Source organism: Athene noctua, chromosome 23 (genome assembly GCF_965140245.1).
Source record: "Athene noctua chromosome 23, bAthNoc1.hap1.1, whole genome shotgun sequence".
In the NCBI taxonomy this organism is placed as follows: Eukaryota; Metazoa; Chordata; class Aves; order Strigiformes; family Strigidae; genus Athene; species Athene noctua.
The window spans coordinates 2,895,014-2,917,943 of record NC_134059.1 but is presented as its reverse complement, the minus strand read 5'-3'; the positions used below and the strand labels follow the sequence as shown (position 1 = coordinate 2,917,943).

General features: G+C 53.2%; 1 protein-coding gene across 2 annotated transcripts in view; it reads right to left on the bottom strand.

The window, feature by feature from the left end:
- The window catches only part of PPFIA4 (PTPRF interacting protein alpha 4), a 58,812-nt gene extending 36,156 nt beyond the window's left edge, over positions 1-22,656 (bottom strand). For both annotated transcript variants that reach the window (XM_074925375.1, XM_074925378.1), the window contains exon 1: positions 22,596-22,656. The gene's annotated coding sequence lies outside the window, so the exon portion shown is untranslated. The remainder of the gene's footprint in view (positions 1-22,595) is intronic.
- Positions 22,657-22,930: the final 274 nt, after the last annotated feature.

Sequence of the window (22,930 nt, the reverse complement as noted above, 5' to 3'; positions counted from 1 at the left end):
CCATGGACTTGGGAACAATTATTTCTGGATTCAACCACAGCAGCTTTCACTGCAAAACCAGAGCAACAGCAAAAACACAAGCCCCAGGAGCTGCTCAGCTAAAGGGAAGGACCATCATCCAGGGTCAGGGTGGTTGCAAAGGTTTTATTTGTGATGCCAAGTGAGAAAGCCAGGATCAGGCTGGATTTGATACCTGCTGTCTTCAAGCCTTTTGGAGTGGGAAGTGTGTTCAGTGAGCAACAGGCACAAGCGAGGGTGCAGGGGTGTGCGCACACACAGGGACATGCACACATGCAGCAACATCCACGCGTGCAGGGACGTGTAGGACTGTGCATGGGTGCAGGGGCGTGCAGGGACACGTGTGCAGGAAGCTCCTGCCTAGGGTCAGCTCCCCTCGTTATCCCCTCATTTCTGTACCACCTCAAACCTTGGGATTTTCTCTGTTCTCCAAAAGCAGCAGAAAATCACCGATTCCCACGCAGCTCTTCCCCCGGCAGCCCAGCTGGCAGTTGCATACACAAGATGCCATCCCCACATAGCGAAGCTCAGCATTTCTTAGGCAGACCTGCACATCCAGCCGGTCTCTTTTAAAGACCTTGGGGATGTCAGTGTGGATGACAGCCCAAACACATCACACTTTGCCGGTGATTTTGGCAGCAGTGAGGGCAGACTGAAAGCAGCCCTTTGGCGCTGGATGTCGGAGGGGCCTGAGCTTGCTCGCAATTAGCAGCAAAACACTGCCTGTGAATCTCAACCTTTCAACTGTAGCTGGTAAAACTACATAAATGTTCCTGCCTGGGTTTAGAGGGCCTTAACTGCTGGGGTAATCATTGGGTAGAGAAGTGAAGATGCGAGGAGACAGCTGGTGAGCTGAGAAAACAGACACTGCGCAGCTCTAGCCCTTTGCTGGGTATTTTTAGTCCCGTGGGGCTGCCAGGCACAGACTTGCTGGAAGCAGGTTTGTTGTCGTGAAAACGTGCTCTTTTTACTACCCCTTCCCCCCAAAAATTATGCTTTCCCCACTCTTTGGAATGGAAAACAGCACAGTCAAGGGTGCCCACTTGGAGAGGCCAGTTTGCAATAGTGGTGCCCAGATGTGGAGCAGCTGATAGAAAGCAGAGGGGTTTTTTTGCCCTTGAGCTGATTATTTTCTCAGCACAACTCCGGGCAGTCTCCAGCTTGACGCTGAGCAAGTCAAGCTGCCTGTGGGATGCTCAGTCCCAGGGAGCACCCTGGCTTTCCCTTCTCCACCAGGGCGAGAAGCACACCCAGCGTTACCTACATACAGAACTGCCTGTGCACTGAGGCAGAGACAGACTTGTGGTTTTTTTCTCTGAACAGCTTCACTCTCATCTCAGCCCTGACAAGAGAAAGGAAAAAACCTCCATGGCTCTGTCAGCAAGATCATCACCCCAGCAGGCAGCTGGCAAAGAGGGTTTAACACACACCTTGGAGGCAACAAGCTCACAGAGATTGATCATTCCATAAAAACGTCAGTTTGATCTCTTCCGCTCCTAGAAAATCCTCATCAGCCGCCCAACTTGGCCTTAAAAGAGCAGTGCAATCAGGGTGGCAGAGCCCACACCAGTGCCCGTTGTTTGCAGGCGTGAGAACAGCTTCCCCTCCACCGAACCAGCAGAGGACAGGGTCCCATTGTCCAGTGTTGACCCCTTCCCAGACCTTCTTTTTTCACCTTTTCTTTGTGATGCTGCGATAAACATGGACAGGCTGCAAAAGTGTCGTATCCCAGCAAGCTCATCCCAATCACTGCTCCCACAGACAGAGCCGTGTCCTGGCATAAGTCCTTCCCACCCTCACTGAAGTCAGACACCATTTTGGAGCAGTCGGGACAGGATGAGCCACCAATCCCCTGGTCGTCCCCAGGGAAGGCCAGTCCTGACCCACTGAGCTGTGGGATGGCTTGCAGATGGCAGAGCAGGAACATCCTCAACATCTCCACCAGCCCATTTTACCTAAACTTGGTGGGAGACATGGTAATCAGAGGCTGAGAAAATGGAGATTATTACTGCACACAAGACAAAGAGGATGCAGAAGTGCCCTGGCTCAACAGTGGAAATTGCCATTTTAAGCACAGAGTCTAGAAATGGAAATCTTCACCCACAACAAGTCTCAGAGATGCCTTTGCCATGTGCTCATGTGAGCCATGGGCTGAGATTTCACCTCACAAGGTTTCTGCCCTGAGACTGCAGGAGAGGTGCTGCTCATGCCATGGTGTCTGGATGGGGCTTGTCTGCACTGAGATGGCCAGCCAAGCTCCACATGTGTCACGAGCAACTCGCATCCCTCTCTACAACCCAGCAGACCCCAAGGGTCCCTCTCCATCCTTCTTTTCCTCGCTCTATCCCCCTGCTTGGGCACAGACTGCTATCTATATACTCCACAGCTTTCTTACAGCTTTACAAGCCTGGACCTGAGCAGCCACGTCTGCAAGCTCAAGCACCCTGGCTTCTCCATCCTGGGTGATCCATGGGGAAAAAGCTGCATTTTAATAAGAAAACCAATTGGCAGATACAACCTCATTCCAGCATCTCTCCTGAATCCTTGTATTTACTCCCAGGATGCACTGTGGCCTCTGGGAACCTTCAGTCCCCTGAGAAGGATGAGGAAGATCCGAGTTACTATGGGGCCCATATGGGGATGGTGCCTCCACATTCCCTAACGCAGCCCCGCCGACAGCAGGGTACTGCGCAGATGGTACCTGGCTGATGCCAGGGACTGCCCGTGGCCAGGACACCCAGGGATAATAAGGGAAATGAGGCATTCTGGATAGAAATAAGGTGCCAATTTTTAGCAGCAAAGGATTAGATTCACATGCTAAAGGGTGAGATGGATTTGCAGAGGGGGAGAATCACCGCTGTGGAGATCCGTGCTATGGATGTGATCAAGACCTGAGAAAAGATGTAGCGGTGCCTCCTGTCCAGGCCTGGGAAGTCACCTGGTGTCCCCTGACCTGCAGCAATGTGTCCCTTGCTCCCTAGGGTACAATGTCCAACCAGTCCTTTGCTGGAGGTGCAACCCTGGCAAGTCAGGACATGTGGGCAGCACGTCCAAGTCCTGTCTCAGAGGTGGCAGGGAAGCAGTGGGTGCCCACAAAGCATGGGGACAGGGGACACTGCAAGCAATAAAAGACAGCTACTCCCAATATCTTACCTTAACGAGCACATTTCTGCCCCAAAGACTTGCTCCAAAACCAAAAAGTAGTTCCCATCCTCAGCCCTTGCTTGCTCCAAGCTGCTAAGCCAGAGGAGAAACCAGGAGGAAAAATGTCCAGATCTGGCTGTTTCTTTGCAGGGAGAAGTAAGTGTTAGTATTCAACTGATATTTATAGTTCCCAGTGGGAGGGGAGGCATTACACACAACTTCCAGTGGGTATTTTCAGAAAGCCACCTGCTCCTCGCCATTGTGCAGAAACCCAATTGTTCTGCAACAAAAAGCTTGTCAGACGATGAGCTGAAATCTCTGCCGGGTCCTCCAGCGTGGATATGGGGCGCACAGTGTGGAGGACGGTGAACACCCCTAACAGGGGTTGGCACCTAACTAACTCAGTTACGTACGCCAATTTACAGGACCATGTCACCCCTTGGGGAGTGCTGTATCAGTTGTGTATTGTTCCTGACTCAGTTTCCCTGTTTCCAAAATGGGCCACATGTCCTCAGCTGACCCCAGAGGAAGGTGCAATCTCAGTTTATTGCAAGGAGGAATCTGGCACGGGAGGGACTGCTGGGATAAAGACACACCAAAACACAAACCTCCTGCTTTGCACTTTGGGTTGAGATGACAGACAGGAATGAGACTTGGAGTGGCTCCAAACCGGATGATCCCTCTGACAAGTGGGATCCCAAAGCCTGGCCAAGAGATTCAGCAAGCTGAGGCTCACCTTCAAACTTCATCTCTGGGTTTGCAACAGCTAAAAACATGACCGAGGGGAGGGAGGACAACAGGTCTGAAGTTGCTGTTAAACCCGTGAGGATCCCAGTGTGGCCAGAAGCTCACGTGGGAGTCCAGCAAGCGTGCTCATGAAGCAAGGGAATGCAGTCACTATAACAAGCTCATGAGCTTGCAGACCTGCCTTAGCAGGCAAAGGGGTTACCCCAAACCATTAGAAACACAAATCAAATCCCCCAAATCCTGTCACCACAATCCCACTCCAGCCACCTGCACTGGTAATATTTTGTAACGGGTTCCCACAAAAATCCAGCAGCGTCACTGAAACGATGAGACTGCTGGCAATGCTGGAGAAATAGCGATTCCTTCAATGGGTGAGCGGTTGGGAAACCACTCTGCTGTGAACCGGACTCCCTGGAAGGGAGGAGAAGGATGCGCCTGATGCATGACACTGAGCTCACATCCCTCTTCCGGGATGCGGTCTGCACTCAGATGCACCCACAGAGACAAGGAGAGGTATTAACAGCAACCGACCCGACACAAAAAAGCCACAAAGCTGGTTACAATCGTTTCCTTTTTCAATAGCTGGCCTACTTGCCATCTCTGTGCGTGCATGTGGCTATTTCATCCTTTTTTTCTGTAACTTTGCAAGCAAACCCTACGTCCTTTGCTCTGTTAAGACAAAGTTTTGACTTGTGTTTCATTCAAGGTTAGTTTAAACAAGCAGTAGAGGGACATACAATCACCACAGCTCTTCTAGAGGCAGAATGTCGAGGCGAACCAGCCCATAGATGAATCTGCAAGTGAAGGTGAGCACTGGGATCCCAGCAATCGGGCTGGTTTCCAGACCAAGGTTGATGCAGACTCCTTTGAGAGGGAGCAAAGCACAGGGAAGCAGTCTACAAACCATGGGGACAAAACTGTGTGCTTGTCACAGAGGCGGTATCACTGCAAAAGTCCCCTCACCTTTGGGAAAGTGAGGCTTTGTGCCTCAGTTTCCCGACTTGCAGGGTATAACTTCAATCATTGCTGAGACTTGGAAGGATGGCTGGTGATTTTCCATGATTTCACTTGAGGTTCTGCCACGGGTACATCCCTCCCACCCCCATGACACTTTTGATGAGGAGTTATTTCATCTGGGAGCCTGACGGCCTGGAGCTGGGGGCCCTCCTCCTCGCTGCCAAACCAGCCCCTGCCCTGCTTTAGTCACACACTGTGAGCACTTGCTGGTGCTAATTTATTCAGTGACGGGGGAAGAGTCACCAGCACGAAGGGAGGCTGCTGAAATCTGCACCGCGGGTGCACCCAGGCCCTGTGGAAAGATACAGAGGTGCCTCTTCACCCACCCAGGCCCTGGTACCCACGCTACATCAGGCAGCTCGGGCTTCTGCACCCAGCCCAGGGGACATGGGAGGCTGCTGCTTGTGAAGAAACCCTGCGAAAAACACCATGTGCATCCTAATGCAGAGGTCACCCACCCTAAGCAGCTTGCATGCCTCGTCTGCCCAAGATCCAGGGTTTCCACTGCGTTGCCCAGCTCGCTGGCATATCTTCCACACCCAGGAGCATCATCCACACTCTAAGCATGGCCCTCCATGCAACAACCCTCAGCAGTACTAATCGCTCCCACACATCTGCTGCTCATTTGCTCATTTCCCATTGTAAAATTTGGCCACCAACTCCATGAACAGTAGAAAGGGGAAGTGGCTCAGTTTGCTCCCCGGGATCCAGAGCAGCACACCACTCCCTGCACCACTCGGGCACATCTTAAGCATTTTGCCACTATCCTATGCCAGATCACAAATTTTAAGTGGTGTTGAGGAAGTGCACAGGGAGGTAATTTGGAGAGCCAGGGAAGAGGCAGACTGGGTTTTTAATGTGAAATGTGGGAAATATTAGAGGGTATTCAGAGCCATAGAGGACAGACCAGGGAAATGTCTAGTGCTGCTGGCTCCAGTTTGGACTGCGGCAGACTTGGGAACGTGTCCCTGAATCACAGAGGGAGATTTTGCAGCCAACACAACCTGAAAGGGAAAAGCAGTGGTCCTGGAGCATGACCCACACCATGGGGAGGCCTCCAGAGCTCAGCAATTCACCATCAACCACTTTAGCACACAAGCAGAGATAATGGCGGTGAGACATGCGCCCCAAGCCCTCCTTGTGCTCCCCATTCCACTTGCAGACAATTCAGGAGCTCCCCAGATGCATCAGGACATCGCTCTCCTCCATCCTCCCAAAACACAGAGTGTTTTAGCCTTTTCTATTTAAGAAGAGCAGTGACATCTTGGCTTGGGCATTGGATGACCCCAACCAGAGGCAACTTGGATAGTTTTGGTAACTCAAGAGAAGTGGGAGGGTTCCCTCTTTGTATTCATTCCTTCTGCTTTCCCTTCCTTGTGCTAAGTAACTTTAGCAAGTTATTTAATCCCTTTGCTGATGGTGCAGCTAATTACCAAACAGCTTTCCCCCAGCTATGGGGAGCGGGACACCATTGTGATTCTCAGCTCTGTGCAGTCAGGCTCCGAGGATGATCAGACCAGACCCCGTACCAGGACAGCTCTGCGACATCCATGGGGAAAAAAACCCAAACGTACCCCATGCATCTCCATCTCTACTGGGACATGTGGGTAGAGGAGATCTCAAGAGCTGTGGTTGCTCAGGTCTGTGAAGGGCAAGGCAGGATCGCAGGGTTAGATCCCCCCCTGGTTGAAACCTGCTCTTCCTCCGAAGCATCCTCTTGCTGGGAATAACCACAACTATCCCTGGCCAAGTTGTGGTCATTTGGCATCTTGGCTGTCCCCCTATGTGGTTTAGAAGGGATGGAAGAAGCCAGCAGAGAAGGCAGGACTGGTCCCAGTAAGGAGCAGGCAGAGATGGAGACAAACTGCAGCACAGCTCGCATCCACTCCCAACCCGGACTGGAACAACCCTGCTGCTGCTCCCACGGTGCCCATGCCCACGTGCCTGTGAGGGCCCAGGCAGCCAGGCGTCAGCTCCTGGTGTCTCATCCCTGTGGTTCATGGCAAGTGACAGGACATGGCACAGTGTGGCAGAGGCAGCCATGAGGGGACATCTGAGGACAGTGACATTTAAAAGGCATCTGAGGCTAAGGCACAGGCACACCAGTCTGCTTCTGTTTGACCCACATCAAGCAAGTCCACATCTTCAACCCAAACTCTTCATTATGCAAAATTAAGCCACAGAGGAAGCTCACCCCATACACAGCCTCCAGCAGCAGGAAAGCACCAAGTGCCAGCCTCAGCCAGAGAGCACTGCAGGAAGGCTTCTCTTACATTTGTCTTGTGTTTTAAGCCTTGTATCTCGCAAGGAGTTTTTGGTGATGACTCTGGCCCTGCACATCCCCAAACACCATGAAGCAGAGGACCATGTTCCCAGCTCACTGTGCCAGCAAACCAGAGGTCCTGAAGATGCTGTGCTTTGAGAACTGAGTTGAGAAGGGAAGTCCAAGTTGTTCCCTTTTAGAACAACAGTAGCTTAGCCCATATTAGCCATCAGAGAAATCACAGAGAGCACCTCAAAAATACCCTGCCATGGAAAAAGCTCCATCTGGAGCTCATTCCTCCTAGATATAGTTCACAAGGAAGATATAAGGGATATATAAGTCCAGTTCTCTCCAGAGATCCCAAGTACTGGAGAAGATTAAGAAGAATAAATCAAGGTTTTTGTGAATGTCACGAGCTGCATAAGACCCAGCAGGGAGCTTTAAGCAGAGCCCCTGAGGGCTTAACCCAGCTCCACCAGCCCCCTGCTTCCCCTCTCTTCATTAACTATCCCCCTCATACTCCAGCTAATGATCCCCATGGCTTATGGGACAGAAAAGCCACCTCCTGCATCGCAGCCTCAGGAACTGAGGGAACTAACACAAAATTGCTTCAGAAAGCCTGAGAAGTGTTGTGGTTTGCAATGGGGTGGCAGCTCTTCTCTGTGTCAGCACAGCTCTCATCTGAGCATTTATTGTCACAAAAAGCAGCACTGGGCATTAGTTCAGCTCAATTTCCAACTCGTTCCCTCTTAAAATGTCAACTCCACAGAGATAAGCTAATGCAGTGACCTCTGTGTCCCTGCTGGCAGCACCCAGTGCACCCCAGGGAAAGCCCCATGCCTGTCACCAAGAGCCCCAAGAACTTGTGCTCTTGCCCCCACTGTGCTTCCTGTAAGGCCCCATGACCATGCCCAGCTCACACAAGAAGACTGCAGAGGTGGTGGCCCCAACCATGCCATCATCAAGCCTGGCCTGTGTTTCCGTTCGTCACCCCCAAAGGGCATCCAAAAAGCATCCACCCCCATTACGCCCATTGGCACAAAGGCCTTTGACACAGCACTTTGGAATCCCACCCCCCAGCGCTCCTGCACACACTGAGTTGTGGCAAGTGGCCCCATGGCCAAGCACTGGCCCTAGGGAAGATCCCCTGAGCCACCCCAGGAAGAGGTGAGAGCAGGATTTGGCCAATCCATGTGAGACATCACCAGGAAAGGGGGGAAAGGCATTTGCAGCTCAGGAGGCTTTTAAAGAAATTAAATGTAGGTAATTACATTGGTACATGACTGACTGGAAGAGACGCAGCGGTGGTGGTTTCCATCCTGGTCCATCCGTTTGAGCAGCGCTCCTGTGGGCACTCAAAAATGTAGTGGCCAGGAAACCTTAAAATCCCTGGAGGGAGGACAAAGGGAAGGGGATGACCCAATGCGTTGGCAACACATCTGCTGCCTGAGATGACGATGTTGTGACAATGTTGTGCCAACGTTGTGTGTTGTCTCTATTAAAGCTCACAGGCTGACAGGACGCATACAGGGTTGGGAGTCCCTCTCCACACACAACTCAAGCACAGCAGCTGAGCCAACACTTTCTAGAAGGTTCAGTGACTGGTTTAGCAGACAGCTGTGAATTTCTGGCTTCTTTCTGACACAATTTTGGACCCTGGGCATGCTACAGTGCTCTGCTCCTGCAGACGTTAGACCAAGCAGAACCCAGCTCCACCAGCAGTGGTTTAGGGATGGTTCAGCCTGAAGCAGCCTGTCCCCGAGATGCACCACGTCACCGTTGCAGTGCCAGCGCTGTGCTGCTGCAATGCTGCAGTCCCTCCAGGGCAATGTAGGGGAAAAAAAAAAACATGTGTCATGGGTTGGTGGGATGCTCACCCAGGCAGAAGTGGCTTCCAGTGCCATGCCCTCCTCCCCGCTTCCCACAATCAGACGCTGCCTGCAGCCACCAGCCCACCTCAGATGACCTTTACCTGCCGTGCCGATACAGGGGCATTTGCTGAGTGATGCTCAGAATGTGCGCACCTGATAGACAGAGCTCCCTGACCTTGTCTCCACTAGGTTGCACCAGTTTATCTTAACCAGTTTTGGAAGGGGGCTGCTGTAAGCCCTTCTGTGCTGAAATACAGTGATTCAAGGCCGGCTCGTCTGAAGCGATGCTTGCTGCTGGGTTCCACCTTGCTACCCTCCTCACTGGGACCTTCAGTCTACACAGACAGAGCAGCAGCACCTCCCTGACACAAAAAGTCATCCAGTGCAGGAGCTTGAAAGGACTGAATTTACCCTGGACCTAGAATTCTGAAAATGGGAGGTGGGATTTTTATGCATAGGTCTTTGCAAAGAGCTTGGCCCTGCTGAAGGACCTGGTGGACTTCAGGCTTCACTAGCCTCAGGCATCTGGATATGTCCATTAACACCTACCCTGTAGATCTGCACGTCATGGCGTAGCATGAAGTGACATCCAAAGACCCTTTCTGCCCTCCAACATCACAACCACTCCCGTTGGTCACCAGGTTTCAGCTCAGCAGAGCCATATCCACCTATTTGGACCTGCTCAGAGCTTACACCTCACGATAACTCAAAGGCTGGGTTCATATCCAGCCATGCACTGCATCCTTACAGGCGACGCAGCATACAAAACCTCTCCCAAGGTGCTCCCACCTCAAATGTGGAGTCAACCTGAACAAGACTCACCTCTCCCTACAGCCAAAGCCACTGGGTCCCTGTGGCACCTCTGTAGGTCCAAATCTCTCCATCCATGGAGCAGACATAGACATGAGCCCACTTTTCTCCTAGATCTCAAGGGATTTCCAAAGAGCACCGGCCAAGCCTGAGGGCTGAAAGAAGATAAAGACCAAATCTTCCACAGATATGGAGGAATCTAGTTCCTGAAGTCCTCCCAAACTGGGTCTCACCATCTCCTCTGCCCTTTGCAAAGCATATGGCCATCCTCTAACATGGGACAGGACAAGACAGGAGGGTTTCTGGGTCAATCTTGGTCTCGTGAGGGGGAACAGATGGGTTTTCTGGTGGGATTGATGTTCTGAAAAGCAATTACACATGAAGACATCCCCAACAGACTATGCTGTGCTCTGGCCCAGAGCCCAAGTCATCCTGGGTTTGGATTTTAATTAGCCCTGTTCTGGTATCTGTTCTCCACTTCCCTCCAGATAATGATTTAATTATTACAGACATGTCTTCAAATTAGCAGTTTCCTTAGTGGATTATTCAGCTGGGATCTCCTCAATTACAGAGCCCATCTCACTGCCATCAAAAGAGAAGCTGGAGAGAACAAAGGAAAACCAAAACCCTTCCTGGAAAAAGAAACCACAGAAGCACCCATCTCCTGAGCAGTGGCCACTGCCAAGCCCTTCTCCTACCTTCATCCATGTCTCACAGTTTGTTAAGAAATCTAGCTTCAAAATACACCCCAAACATCTGCATCGTCCATGACCATGGTGGCATCAAGACTGGTCTTGTTTTCCCACAATCAAGCCTTCTTACCCAGCAGACCACAAGTAGGTGGAGAGGCCAAGCGAGGTGAAAGGGACGCACCGTGAGCTGGGACACAGAGCCATTGCTGTGTGTCCCCCCTAATGGGATCACATGTTTGGGGATCCTCTAGAAGAAGGGAGCCTATGGAGACCTGGTGAGGACCCCACTCACTGCCAGGCTAGAAGGACCCTTGTGCTCTCTGCAGGGTTGGTGCCACCCAGTAAGGCCCCACGTTGGGAAGGGCCACAAGGGAGAGGGAAGGCAGGTGCCTGGTGGGACCACACAGAGAACGGGGCATGGCTCCCAGCAGCAAGCCCAGTCTCCTTCTTTGGCAGTGGGACTGGGCAGGGGCCATGCTGAGGTTCAAGCAAGGCTCCAGGCTTGAGGGATAAAGGCTGAAGAGAGAAGGGCAGAACAGCTTGGCCAAAAGAAATACCAGATGTACATGCAAAGTGAAGGACACGGCACAGTGAGGGTGAAACCTTGAGAGTGCGGCTCTACAACTCAATTTGGTGCCAACGAGCAGTAACTCACCTGCAGAAAAGCTAAGTTCCCAGCTAAACTGCCAAGGAGACAGGTTGCTCTCCCACTGCGAGACCTGGGCAGAGCATCTCCATGCTGCAGGGCTTCAGCAAACCCACCTCCTCATGCTAGGCTGGGAAAGGAGGGGACACACTCATGAGGCAACCCATCCCTTGTGGCAAAGGACGATGAGCTCCAGGAACACACCAAGAAGCACTCTGATCCTTTTCCACTAATGCACTTGAACTATCGACTGCACATTGTGCTTCTCCCAGGATGCCCAAGATTTCCCTCACCAGTAGTGCTACAACCTCCATGTTACTACTAGGGAACCACATTTTGCAACAGCCACTGGAAAAGCTCTACCTCCTCTCCCTGCTGTAGCACGGACAGCAGTGGAAAATCTCCGCTGGCTCCTCTGTCACTGCAGTTCACACTCCAACAGATTAGCTTAAACCAGCTGCAGCTCATGCTTCTGCAGAAAGAGCCCTCAAGCACAGCCACACACAGGTCTGCGGCTGAAAACACAGCCCAGGTCTCTTGAAACCCAAAGTAATACCCCATCTGCAAGGCCAGAGTGACTCTCCTCCTCTGGTTCCTTTCCTGAACACAGGCAGCAAAAATAGCCAGGTGATGCAGGCTGTCATCCCAGCTAACGGGCTTGGGGATCCAGCCCTGGCACCCCTCGTGCTCCCAGTGGGGTCGCAGCCCTGTTCTCTTGGTGACAAGCCCCAGCTCGCTGCACCACCGCTGGCCCTGGCACCGCGCCCCTCTGGGACATCACTTGGCTTTGTCCTCCCCACCAGCCATCACAAGCCCCGGAGTGTTTTGAGCTCTCCACCCCATCAGATTTACTAAGAGAAACGAACACGTTCGAGAGCAAGCGTGGGGAGAGAAAAGGCCTTGATGACACAAGCCTTTTAGCTTCATTTCCTTAAGAAACCCAGCTAAAGAAGATAGGAGTGGAAGCGACACACAGGAGAAAGAGAGGATTTTCATTAACCTGATCAAACCTCCTGGAATACGATAACAGAGGCAATAACAGACATCTCCCCTCTGGCTGAGGACAAAGAAAGGCTTCCTAGTTATGAAGAAGAAAATAGGAGTAGAAGAAAGGAAATGACTCAAAAATGGCTGAAAAGTCAGATGTTATTAAAAAGCCTTTCCCTAGACAGACAGAATGACTGATGAGAACAGGGATATGATGGGGGAAGCTGAACAGCCGGAGAACAAGCGGGTTGGGGAACCAACACCGGAGAATGGCTCTGCTCACCCCTGAGAGCCGCCCTGGTGACTATAGTGCTGGGCTGGGTGTGCCTGGGGTGACCCGCAAGAAATTTGGGGTGCTGAGAGGCTGTGCTGGCAAGGAGGGCAACAGCAGCTGCAGGAGACAGTAGTCTCAGGCTAGCCTCACCCCACCACAGACCAGGCAGTCCCCTAGGAGCCGCGGTTAAATGCCTCCCTATTTTGAAGCGTCCTTTACAGAGGCCCTCATTCCGCTCTCCTGCCGCCCCCAGCCACGTTATCGCTGTACAGGGTCACAGGGTCCCGGCTCTCACTGCTCGAGGAGAGGAGCGTGGCTGCTACCTCATTGTCTCAGGGTACTCGTGGCACCATAAGCACGGCCGAGAACCCAGCTGCCAGAATCCCGAGCGGAAGAGCAAGCTGAGCAGTCCTCCAGCGTCCCCGCAAGCATCACCCTGCGAGGGGACGCCCACACCTCCGGCCCCCTGGAGACGGTCCTGCCTTCAGAGGAGCTGAACCATAGCTGCTGGCGGTAGCTGGCAGCAGCCGGTGACCATGTTAGGCAAACGTGGCCTCACATGGCCCCAGCTTTTTCAGGCTGACGCGGTGATGGCCGGGGAGAGGAGCGTCTGGGCTGTACCAGCGACACGCAGTGTTGCGGGCTCGCTGGCTCCTGCTCCAGAGCAAAGGCAGCTCCATCCCAGCCTGGGAGGTTGAGCTGAAGTCACACTGCTTCTGCTCTTCCAGTGCTGACACAAAGCCTCTTTCCCCCAGTCGATTTGTCTCTCCGGCATCTCACAAGCAGCGGCACGAGGAGTTTTGCAGGCAGGAGCGACTCAGCTTCCTCACAGCAGCCTCCCCTCTTGGCATCTCTCTCCACCACTTCCCCAACTGTCTGTGAGCTGCATTTGCAGATAACATCCCTCTGAGCCCAGCAGAGACCCCAATGCGCATATACCAGCTCCCGCCCCGGCTATCCACGGAGGCAGACACATGTGTACCAAGCTTGGGCTCCACATTAATATGCACACAGTATGGCCAGAGTTGCTCTCAATCTGACAATATTCGCTTTTTGTAAAACAACAAGAAGTGAGAGCCAAACCTCATGCATCTCCCTGCTGGAGCAAGGTTGAGGCTGGCAGGGAGCTGGGAGCTGCAGCTGCACAGAGGCTGGACTCTTTTGAACCTAGACCATCATCTTTGGAGGAAGATATAGAGGCAATAAAGCCACCACAGTGGCCACCATTGCCTTCTCCTTAGCAGCATCCTCCCATCACCACCAGTCCGGACCAGCTCTCCCCAGCCAGCCTGCTCTGGCTACTTGTGTTATCAGCACCCACCCTGTGCTCACGAGTCCTCACAGATTTATGAACACTTTGGGTACCATCAAGTGCACTTGGCAACTGCCTCAGAGTAGATCAGCCTCAATTCAAGCCAATGGGGATGGAGAGGGGCAAGAGGAGACCATGGAGGTTCCAGCTGCCCCAGAGACTGGTTAACCTGGGTGCTCATAAGCAGCTCCTGACCATCTGGGGATAAGTCCTGCAAAATCTCACACTTTTGGGAGAACAGGCTCAGGCAAACCTCCAGCTCACCAGCAGCTACGTGGTCGCACTCCTTGTGTACATGCCTGCACTGAAGAAGAGGGGGAAAAAAGCTCAGGGTGAAGGCAGCAGCATGGAAAGGTCTTCCTGCTTCCTTCTCTGCATTTTTGCATTCTTTTGGCATTTTGAGGCACACCAGGTCAGTCCATGTGGAGCCAACAGTCCTTAGAAGGAGAAAGTCCTGGCACTGAGTGACGGAAGACCTGCCACATCTTGGTCTGACAGACCAGGGTGGCTCTTCCTGATGGGTCACTACACTCATCTCCACCCCAGGGCAGTGCCAGCACCTCGCTGGCATCTCCAGTGGTTGGATTTTCTCCTACTTCCAGTGGAGAGGAGTGGAAACCAAGCGGCCAGTATCTGTCAGCTATGCAGGGTTGATGGCTCGTTTCCTCACCTTTACAGCCTCCAAAATATTTTTTTTTCTTTTTTGCAAGACTGGGGGAATTATCAGTGCCTGCATCCATGGCTGAACCACACTGCAGCAGGGTGTAGCTACCAGTCAACCCCAAGAGCTGTGTGTGCCTCGAGCCCGTGCTCACCCACTGCTCCAGGCTGCACCCACAGCTCAGAAACGAACTCCCCCAGCAGAATAAGGGTTTATTGCATGGAGATGGAGAGAAGAAAATCCAAATACCCTCAATCCACAGTCTTCTAAAGAAACACATCCATTTAGAGCATCACTCATGTTTTATAGCCTCAGCACCTCCCAGCTATGCTAAACCTCAGTTTTCACATCCACCGCATCCAGCACTGCTTCAAAATCCCCCAGTCAATGCCACAAAGCCAGTAAGCCAGTTTGCCACTTCACCTCAAGATCACAGCATGTGACGTTAGCCTTTGGCTTCACTCGTAGACCAACCGATGAGCTCTTCCCGCCCTGCCAGTAAGCCAGTAAGGTCAAGCGGCTGAAATCTGCTGGAGGAAAAAGCTTGTTTGCTTCTGAGTTACACACTGGTGTGCCCAGTGCCCTGTACGAACTGCAAACACCAGCATGCCCTTTGCATTCACGCATTAAAGAGACCCGGCTGCTCAAACCAAATCATTCAGTTCCCTTCCCTGTATTACACATCTCAAAGCCAGACATGGAAATGTAAATTATACATTTACTGCAAAGAGGATGGAATAGACATCTAGGACACACTCATGGAGGGTTAACAGGGATGAAGTGCAGCACACTGTTTTTGACAGCTCCTAAAGCATGCAGAGATTTGGACACGAGAGCATCCCTGTGGGTAATGCTGAAGGGCTCTGGTACTGGGCTGGAAGGGATTTTGGAAGTGCCTTTTCCATGCCCTGTCCTGAGCTGGGAACAGCCCTCGCTGGCCACTGCCAGCACACGTGGCCAGCCCTTCCCTTGGAAGGCCACCAGCAAGGATGGCATTTTCTTTGGCAGCTGCTGAGGGTCCATCTCTTTGGTGAAAGGATGAGTTTTGGGGTGTATTTTGCTTGACGCCACAGCAGGGATGAGTTTCCCCTCCTGGACCCTGCTTCCCTGAACACTGCTGTACCCTTGATTAACACACCTCACAGCAAGGAGAGAGTAATAAACGTTCATTTACCCCAAAGACCGACACAGCCGCTGCGCTACTTAAAGACCAGATCTCGAAAGCAGGATTTCACCCTTTGTAACGTAACAGATGTCCTGCACTGAGGCATGCAGCAATATTTAAATAAAAAATGGTGGCTGTACAATAGCCAAGTCATTTGAGAATTAAAGCGCTGGTATTTTTAGGCAGCGGGAGTACGTGTGGGAGAGATCTCAAAGTGCAGGCTGATGCCATTTGCTGCAGGGCAGTTAGAATTAGATTTATTGACGACGTGTGATTTGAAAGTGACACCAGCACTCATGAAGAGCCATGCAGTGATCAGCAATGCTGGGGCTTATTTCAGCTTCATTTTAAGAGACAAAATTTCTTTATATAAGTGTAAACACAGAGGACACGCAGAAGGAAAGCCATTTCTGCTTGCAGAGATGCTCTGATTGCCATCTCCAAAAATGGCCACTGCAAAAGTCTTGTAACTAAATTAACAGAAGCAGATGATCAAAAGGGGAAAAAAGTGCTCTTTTTTTAACATGGCAGCCCCTGAGTGTTGCCAACAGTCGAGTGATTATCATCCATGTTTTGATGCTGGGGAGGAGGAAAGAGAAGATTTCTCTCTCCATTAAAACACTAGCTGCTCTGGGTGGCACATCTGGATATCAGACAGGTAACAGCAGCAAAGCAAAGCCCTTCTGGATCCCAGCTCAAAGGAAAGGCAGTTCAGATCAGAAGAGATGAGCCGTCTGGCTCCAATTAAACACTTAATGGGTTAAAATGAGTTAAGCCACATTACTCTGCACATGGTGACTGAAAAGACCAAGCCCTGGGAAGGGTTCAGGGAGGTGTATCTCCAGAGATGCTGACAGTGACCTCAGGCACCCCGCTCTGTCCCCTGTGTCCCAAAGAAGCTCACGGGCACCTGCCTCCAGGTGCTGTGATGCTGGAGGACTGAGGACAGCAACTCTTAGTGGGCAGATGGGGATCTCCAGGACTTCCAGCCATCCGCTCTCTAACACAGCCCAGTTTTTCCAAGCAGCAACGCAGCACCCAACATTTGGTTTGCTCAGCACCTCCATGGGTCCTTCAGGGGCTTGGGTTTGCAGCTCCTCTGCCCCCACAGAGCCTCTTGCAATCCTCCCCAGGCTGCCTTAGCCCAAACACCCTGCTTGCTTTCACCATGCAGGTTCGGCCCTGCCTGCCTCCTCACTGGAGGACATGTGGGGATCAGGTCCCCCTTCGCCATGCCAGCAGTGCATCCATGGTTGGACATCACCACTGCTGACACCCCCCAGCCACAGCAACTACGAGGGTGGCACAGGGACAGAATCTCCACTGGAGCCGGCACCTCTGCGGATGCAGCTGACAGCGATGCCTTCCTCAGCTGGGGTGGGAAACATGTTACCAGCACAATGGGATGGCAAATGCACCAGCAATGCCACGTCCCTGTGATGCCCACCCTGGCTGAACCCCACTAGCCCAGGCCAGAAACCAGCTGCAGTGACAATAGGAAGCCCCGCAGAAACAATCTCTTGTGCAGACACAGGAGAAAAGCAGGATCTGGCTGTGCTACTCTCAGATTTCATTTCCATCACCCCTTCCTGAGAGTGAGAAACTCAGCTTCACAGCATGCCAGGGAAATCAAGCACAGGGAGAAGATACTCAGCAGCACCACAGCTAGCTCACCCTGCAGAGAAACTGGCTAAGACACCACGGTGCTTTCTGAGCCTCAAAACGATGCCGTGCCCAAACTAAGCCTTGAAACGCCATCCTGCACTCCCTAAACCCAGGTCTCACCCAGACAGCCCCACAATCTAGATGGGTGCTCCCTTGGATGGAGCAGCAATTTCAAGGAACAGTACTTTCCACCACCTCAGGGACACAGGGCTCAGGTCTACCCCTAAGGGACAAGGACAGGAGGGTTCAGAGCTTGTATTGCCCAGCTGTGGGGCTCTGGCCTGATTTGAGCTCCCTGAGCAGGCTCACAGAACAGTGAGCCATCAAGGTGCTTTATGAGAGCTCGCTCCCCAAAACAAGAATGTCACCTCGCAACCTCGCTTGGAGAAATCACACTCGCACGAGGTACTTGCGCATTATGTGGGACAGTTTGGAACCAGAATAACTGCCTCTCCTGGCTTATCAGTGTGTGAATAAATCAGCAACAGCCAAAAATAACCTCTGGACCTTCTCTGACTCCTTCCTGCAAAACAGTTGGGGGGGGATGCTAGAAAGAGGCCAAGATCTAGTTAGTACAGCTGCCAGGCACTGAATTACAGTGCAGATTAACTGGATTATGGAAGCTGTAAACTTTGTACAAGACCATGTTTACCCTCACTGTCTGCAGCCCCTGGCACCATGAATTTATGCATGAAGAATAGTGGTAGGCACCACCATCAAGCCTACTTAATTCATGATTAAGAGCATGAGATCAGGTTTACAACACCTGTGTTAATGTCACAGCAAGGCTATAAACACTCTTTCCAATTTTGGAAGCTAGAAAGGCCAGGCGTTGGCAGGAGAGGATCTGTTTGAGGATGAACTGCACTAAAGAGACTCCCGGAAAGGTAAGTGTTGAGCTGGCAGCGCAGCCAAGCATCCCCCTTTCCCCAGGCTCGACGGGGAGCCCAGCTCCTACCTCTGGGCTATCAAACCCTGCAGGGCACCGTGCTGCCGCCAGCCCCGCAGCAGCGCGTTTCTTCTGTCCCAGCACATTAGTCGCATCACGAACGATGCTGGCCGGGGAGGTAAAACCCATCTGTAATTAAGGAGAAAATTCGTATCTACCAAGAAAGGGTGGAAACGAGAGCTTTAAATCAATGCGCCTGGCAAAACGAGCAGCTATTTTGGGAGGGAGTCGATTCCCCTGCTGTGCCACCCTGCCCTGGCGATGGATCCTCTCCCCTCCGGGAGGCTGGATGGAGAGTCCAGGGAAGAGCATCCTTCCCTGCTGCACATCCCCGCGGCACAGCGCTCGCTATTTAAAGAAAACAGCCACACGCTGTCAACATCTCGTGTCCCCGTGGAGGAGCTGGGCCCATGCCCCGGCATTTCCTGGCGTGGCACTGCCTCCGCGACCTGCCGGCGTGCAGCGGCTGGGGCTCAGCACTGGGGATGCTGGCTGGGAGCTGCAGGGGAGAGAGGCATCACGCAGCAAAAAACCCTGGGAACTGCCCTCTCCTGGAAATCAGTCGCAACGGACAGGAGGATGGGGGAAATGAGCTCTCATCTGCCACTTGTTTTCTTCTTTTTTTTTTTTTTTTTTTTTGATGCAATTAAAGGCAACCACCCAGCCGGTACCTCCTCGCGCTTGCTAAGAGAAGCGTGGCAGAAACTGAAAACCGGGAGCTGAAAAAAAAAAATAATCTGCATTTCAGATAAATATCCAGCTTTGTCAGTCTTGCAGGATTACAGCACTGGAGACAGCGACCTGTGAGCTGATTTAAAACACCAAGGTGGAGATTCAAGAAAAGAAGAGCGACTTGGAGGACACAGGGTCAGTCCTCTCCTGGCTGGTGACTTTTGGCCCTGTCTTTTGGAGAAGGTTTGGCACCCAGCTCCAAGATCCCTCCACCTCCCCGCTGCAGGATGGAAATCGCTGCACTGGGGCTGGGGGGCAGGCAGGGCTGCTCTATGCATGGCTTTGTGCAAAAATAATTGAAATAAACACCCATTTCATTCCTTAGGGTCCCCTCACTGTGCAAATTAAAGAGAGGGCTTTACAATGCCCCCACAAGGTTTTTAACCAGCTTGACCACAGCACAAACAGAAGTAAAATCCAATTGTATCAGCGCAACTTATTTTAGCAGAGAGCCTTGAATCATTTTTCACTACTTCTTCTCCAGATGGGCCCAAATGCAGACCTGTCCCCCAATGCTGCAGTTGTTTCATGTGATATTTTCCCCTCCTCCCTCCCAAATGCCAGCTCGTGTGAGCACACCCACACGTGCAGCCACCTCCAAGCCTTTTGGCATCATTTGCCCGCAGAGGAGACCTTTAAGCACTGAAAACTCCCAACCACATCCCTCAAGAGCCTGGCAAGGGCTTGGACCTACCTGCGAAGCCCACACCAGAGCCTGTCAAGCTCAGTCAAGACCTTGATCAGGACTGTCACCCCCACAGTTGGTGCTTGGCATTTCATAGAAAGTGTCTGTAAAGTGTGTGTGTGGGGGTGTCTTATTGCATTTAATGCCTCTCTGGGAAGAAAAGCTGGATAATGGATCCAACATTCTTCCCCCCCAGTTAATAGCCCGGAGACCTCCCAGCTCACTTTTAGGAGCCACTTGGGAAACCTCAGACTCACCAAAGCATTCTTTAGAAGGAAATTAATTGTAAATAAGGTTTCCATGTTTGCTAAAGAATCCAGTATCTTTCTGCTTTGCTGGAAAATATGAAATGGCCCTGCCCAGGCAGCAGACAGATACTCATTCCAAAATTGCTCCCTGTCCCCAGAGAGTGGAGACCTCCAGAAGCATTTCCAGTTGGGTCCCAGTTTGTGTTCAGCACCCTCTGGGGTTCCAGAGCTGCCTCCTCACAACTTCAGTGCAAACTCCCAGCTCTTTCCCATCACAGACTCACAGCCATGATCTTCCCACCCAGCACACCACAACCCCATCACCCGCCCAGCTCTCATTCACTCAGCCCCCTCCTCCTCACACCACCGTCCTCATCCCTGCCCCTATCCCCCTGCACCCCAGCAGGAGCTGCCTGAAAGGGCAAGGCTTGCAAAAAGGGCCCTCAAAAGATACAGACGTGGAGGTTTTCAGGGTGGTGTTTACTCATGGCATCTTCTGAGACAACTGAAACAGGCAGGAACTCAACTCTCCAGCGGGTTCAATCCCTTAGCATCTGCACTTCAACTGCTGACAAGTGCTGAGGCACAGCTGGACCGAGCCACCAGTGGAGAGCAAGACCCGTTCACCCTCGCCACAAAGCCAGAAAGCTTCACAGAGATGGATGAGTCGTTTAATCCCACATCTGTCAAACCACAGCTGAGCTGGCTGTCCCAGAAAGCCAGATCCATCCATCAGTCCCACCACCGGTGTCTCAGGAACCTGCCAGTTTGGGGGCTCCCCCCTACCCTCCAGTCGGTGATACAGGTCCCAGACAACCTTTGTCTGTCTCCTGGAAAAGAGATGCAGGAGAAGCAACCACCGAAACTAGGAAGTCATCCATGCACCTGAGCATCTCTGGGTGCTGGGGGGACAGAACCAGCAACCTGTGCTGGTGGTTCCCTGACAAATCTACAGGGAAGTCCCCAGAGATCAGTTCTGCTTCCCAACCAGCACTGTCCTGAGACACAGGGAGCAGCACATCATGGCATCCCCAAGAGCACAGATACCCGAGACTTCCAGATCATCAGAGCTACAAAGACAGCAATTTTCCATCTCCTCTAAAGCCCCGACAGCATGGCAACCAAGCAACTCCTGAACCACACAGGCATGTTCATCCAGGTACCAAACTCCAGCTCACACCTTGCCTCTGTACCAGCTTGTGCTCGTGAAGTGGCACAGTGGTGTCAAATGCACCAGGAGAACATCATTCCAGCGTATGAGCAGATGGCGGTAAACGAGCTTAAATGAATACTTTGCCAACCCTGATTTGGCCAAAACCAGGATGTCCCCAGAAGGTTTTGCACAGCTTTAACAAAACCCAGCTTCCTAAGCCAATTGCTGTTATAATGATGCAATTTAGGGGATAAACAAGCCCTTAAAGGCTGATGTTATTCAGGAGAAAATCATGTGTCTGGAGGCAGCTTGCTGTGGCCATGACGAGACGGCACCAGCCGACTGAAGATGGGAACCAGTGTGAGCACAGCTGGAGCTAGCCAAGCTGGCCAGATGCTCACGGGGCTGATCCAGCCCCAAGCGCAGTGGGCATCTACCCCGTGCCAACGTCCAGGCTGGACCAGCTTAGTGAGAATCTGCCCAGTTCTGAGCTGGACCAGCTTGGTGAGCATTTACCTGGTGGCGAGCTCTGGGCTGAACCAGCCCCACGAGCTTCAGTCTAGCGAGTACCCCCAGGAGCCGGTCCAGCCCGGAGCTCAGTGCCAGGCAGATGCTCAGGGGGGCTGATACAGCCCAGAGCTCAGCACTGGGTGGATGCTCGCAGGGCGGATGCTCGAGGGCTGGAGACAGTACTAAGGGAGGCGGGAGGATACGGCGCTGGGAAACCAGAGGAGTAGGAGAAGGCCAGGATAGGACCAGGAAGCCTGCCCTCCCCCTCAGCGTATGGTGGAAGCATGGGGAGGAGGAGGGGTGCAAAGGGACAGCTTGGGACCATATTGGGGAGCTGCCAGGGGCAGAGAGCAGCTGAAAATCAAGGAACCCCCCTCCCCACGCCTAGGTTAGAGGAATCACTGCTCCCCCGCTCCATACCATGCAGCCCCCGGCGGGGTGGATATACCCACCCTTGACCCCTCCTGCCTGTACACCCAGCGGGGACGGGGCAGCACATCTGCCTGAGGCCGGTGGTGTGGGGTGATGAGCAACTCCTTGGCTCAGATGCCCGGCCTGGGGGTAATGTCGGGGGACAGCAAGTCTCCCCCACAACCCAGCTCGGGGGGAGGATGACATTCCCCCCAGCTCAGACTCCACCCAAGGGAAACGGGGGAGCTCAGCACATCCCCTGACTCAGACAACCCCTCCAAGGGGTAACGGGGTGGGAGACAAAGCATCCCTGGACTGAGGCACCCCCTCCCATGGTCAGAGCATCCCCAGCCCAGCCCCACCCGGGGGGCAGTGGGGAGCAAAGCCGCAGGTGCCCAACCCCACGGGAGGCGCAGAGCATCCCCTCGGGGAGGGGGCAGAGCACTCCCGGGGGCACACAAAAAGGGTAGAGCCCCCCGAGTCCAGCCCCAGCAGGGGGGCAGAAGCGGCGCTGAGCATCCCCTGCCCGGTCCCACTGGGGGGGCCCCTGGGCAGAGCATCCTCCGGCCGGCTCCGCGGGGGGCGAAGCATCTCCCGTGGGCAGCGTGGAGCCGCCCGGCCCCGCCCGCACTCACCGACCGCCGAAGTCGCTGGAAGCCGCCGCCGCCGCCGCTGCCTCCCGCTGCCCGCCCCGCCCCGCCCACTGCGTCACCGTCCCCGCCTGGCCACGCCCACGGACACGCCCTCCAGGGTGGCCACGCCCTGTGGGGTGAGGTGGGGGGGGGGGGGGGGAGCTGGGGGTGCAGAGCAGGATCTGGGGGGCAGAAATGTCCTTGCGGGGCAAGACCGCCCCTGGGGGCAGGATCCCCCCTGGGGGGGGAAGGATCCCCCCGGGGGGGGCAGGAACCCCCTTTAGGCAGGAACCCCCCTTGGGGGGGCAGGAACACCCCTTGGGAAAACGACGTGGGTG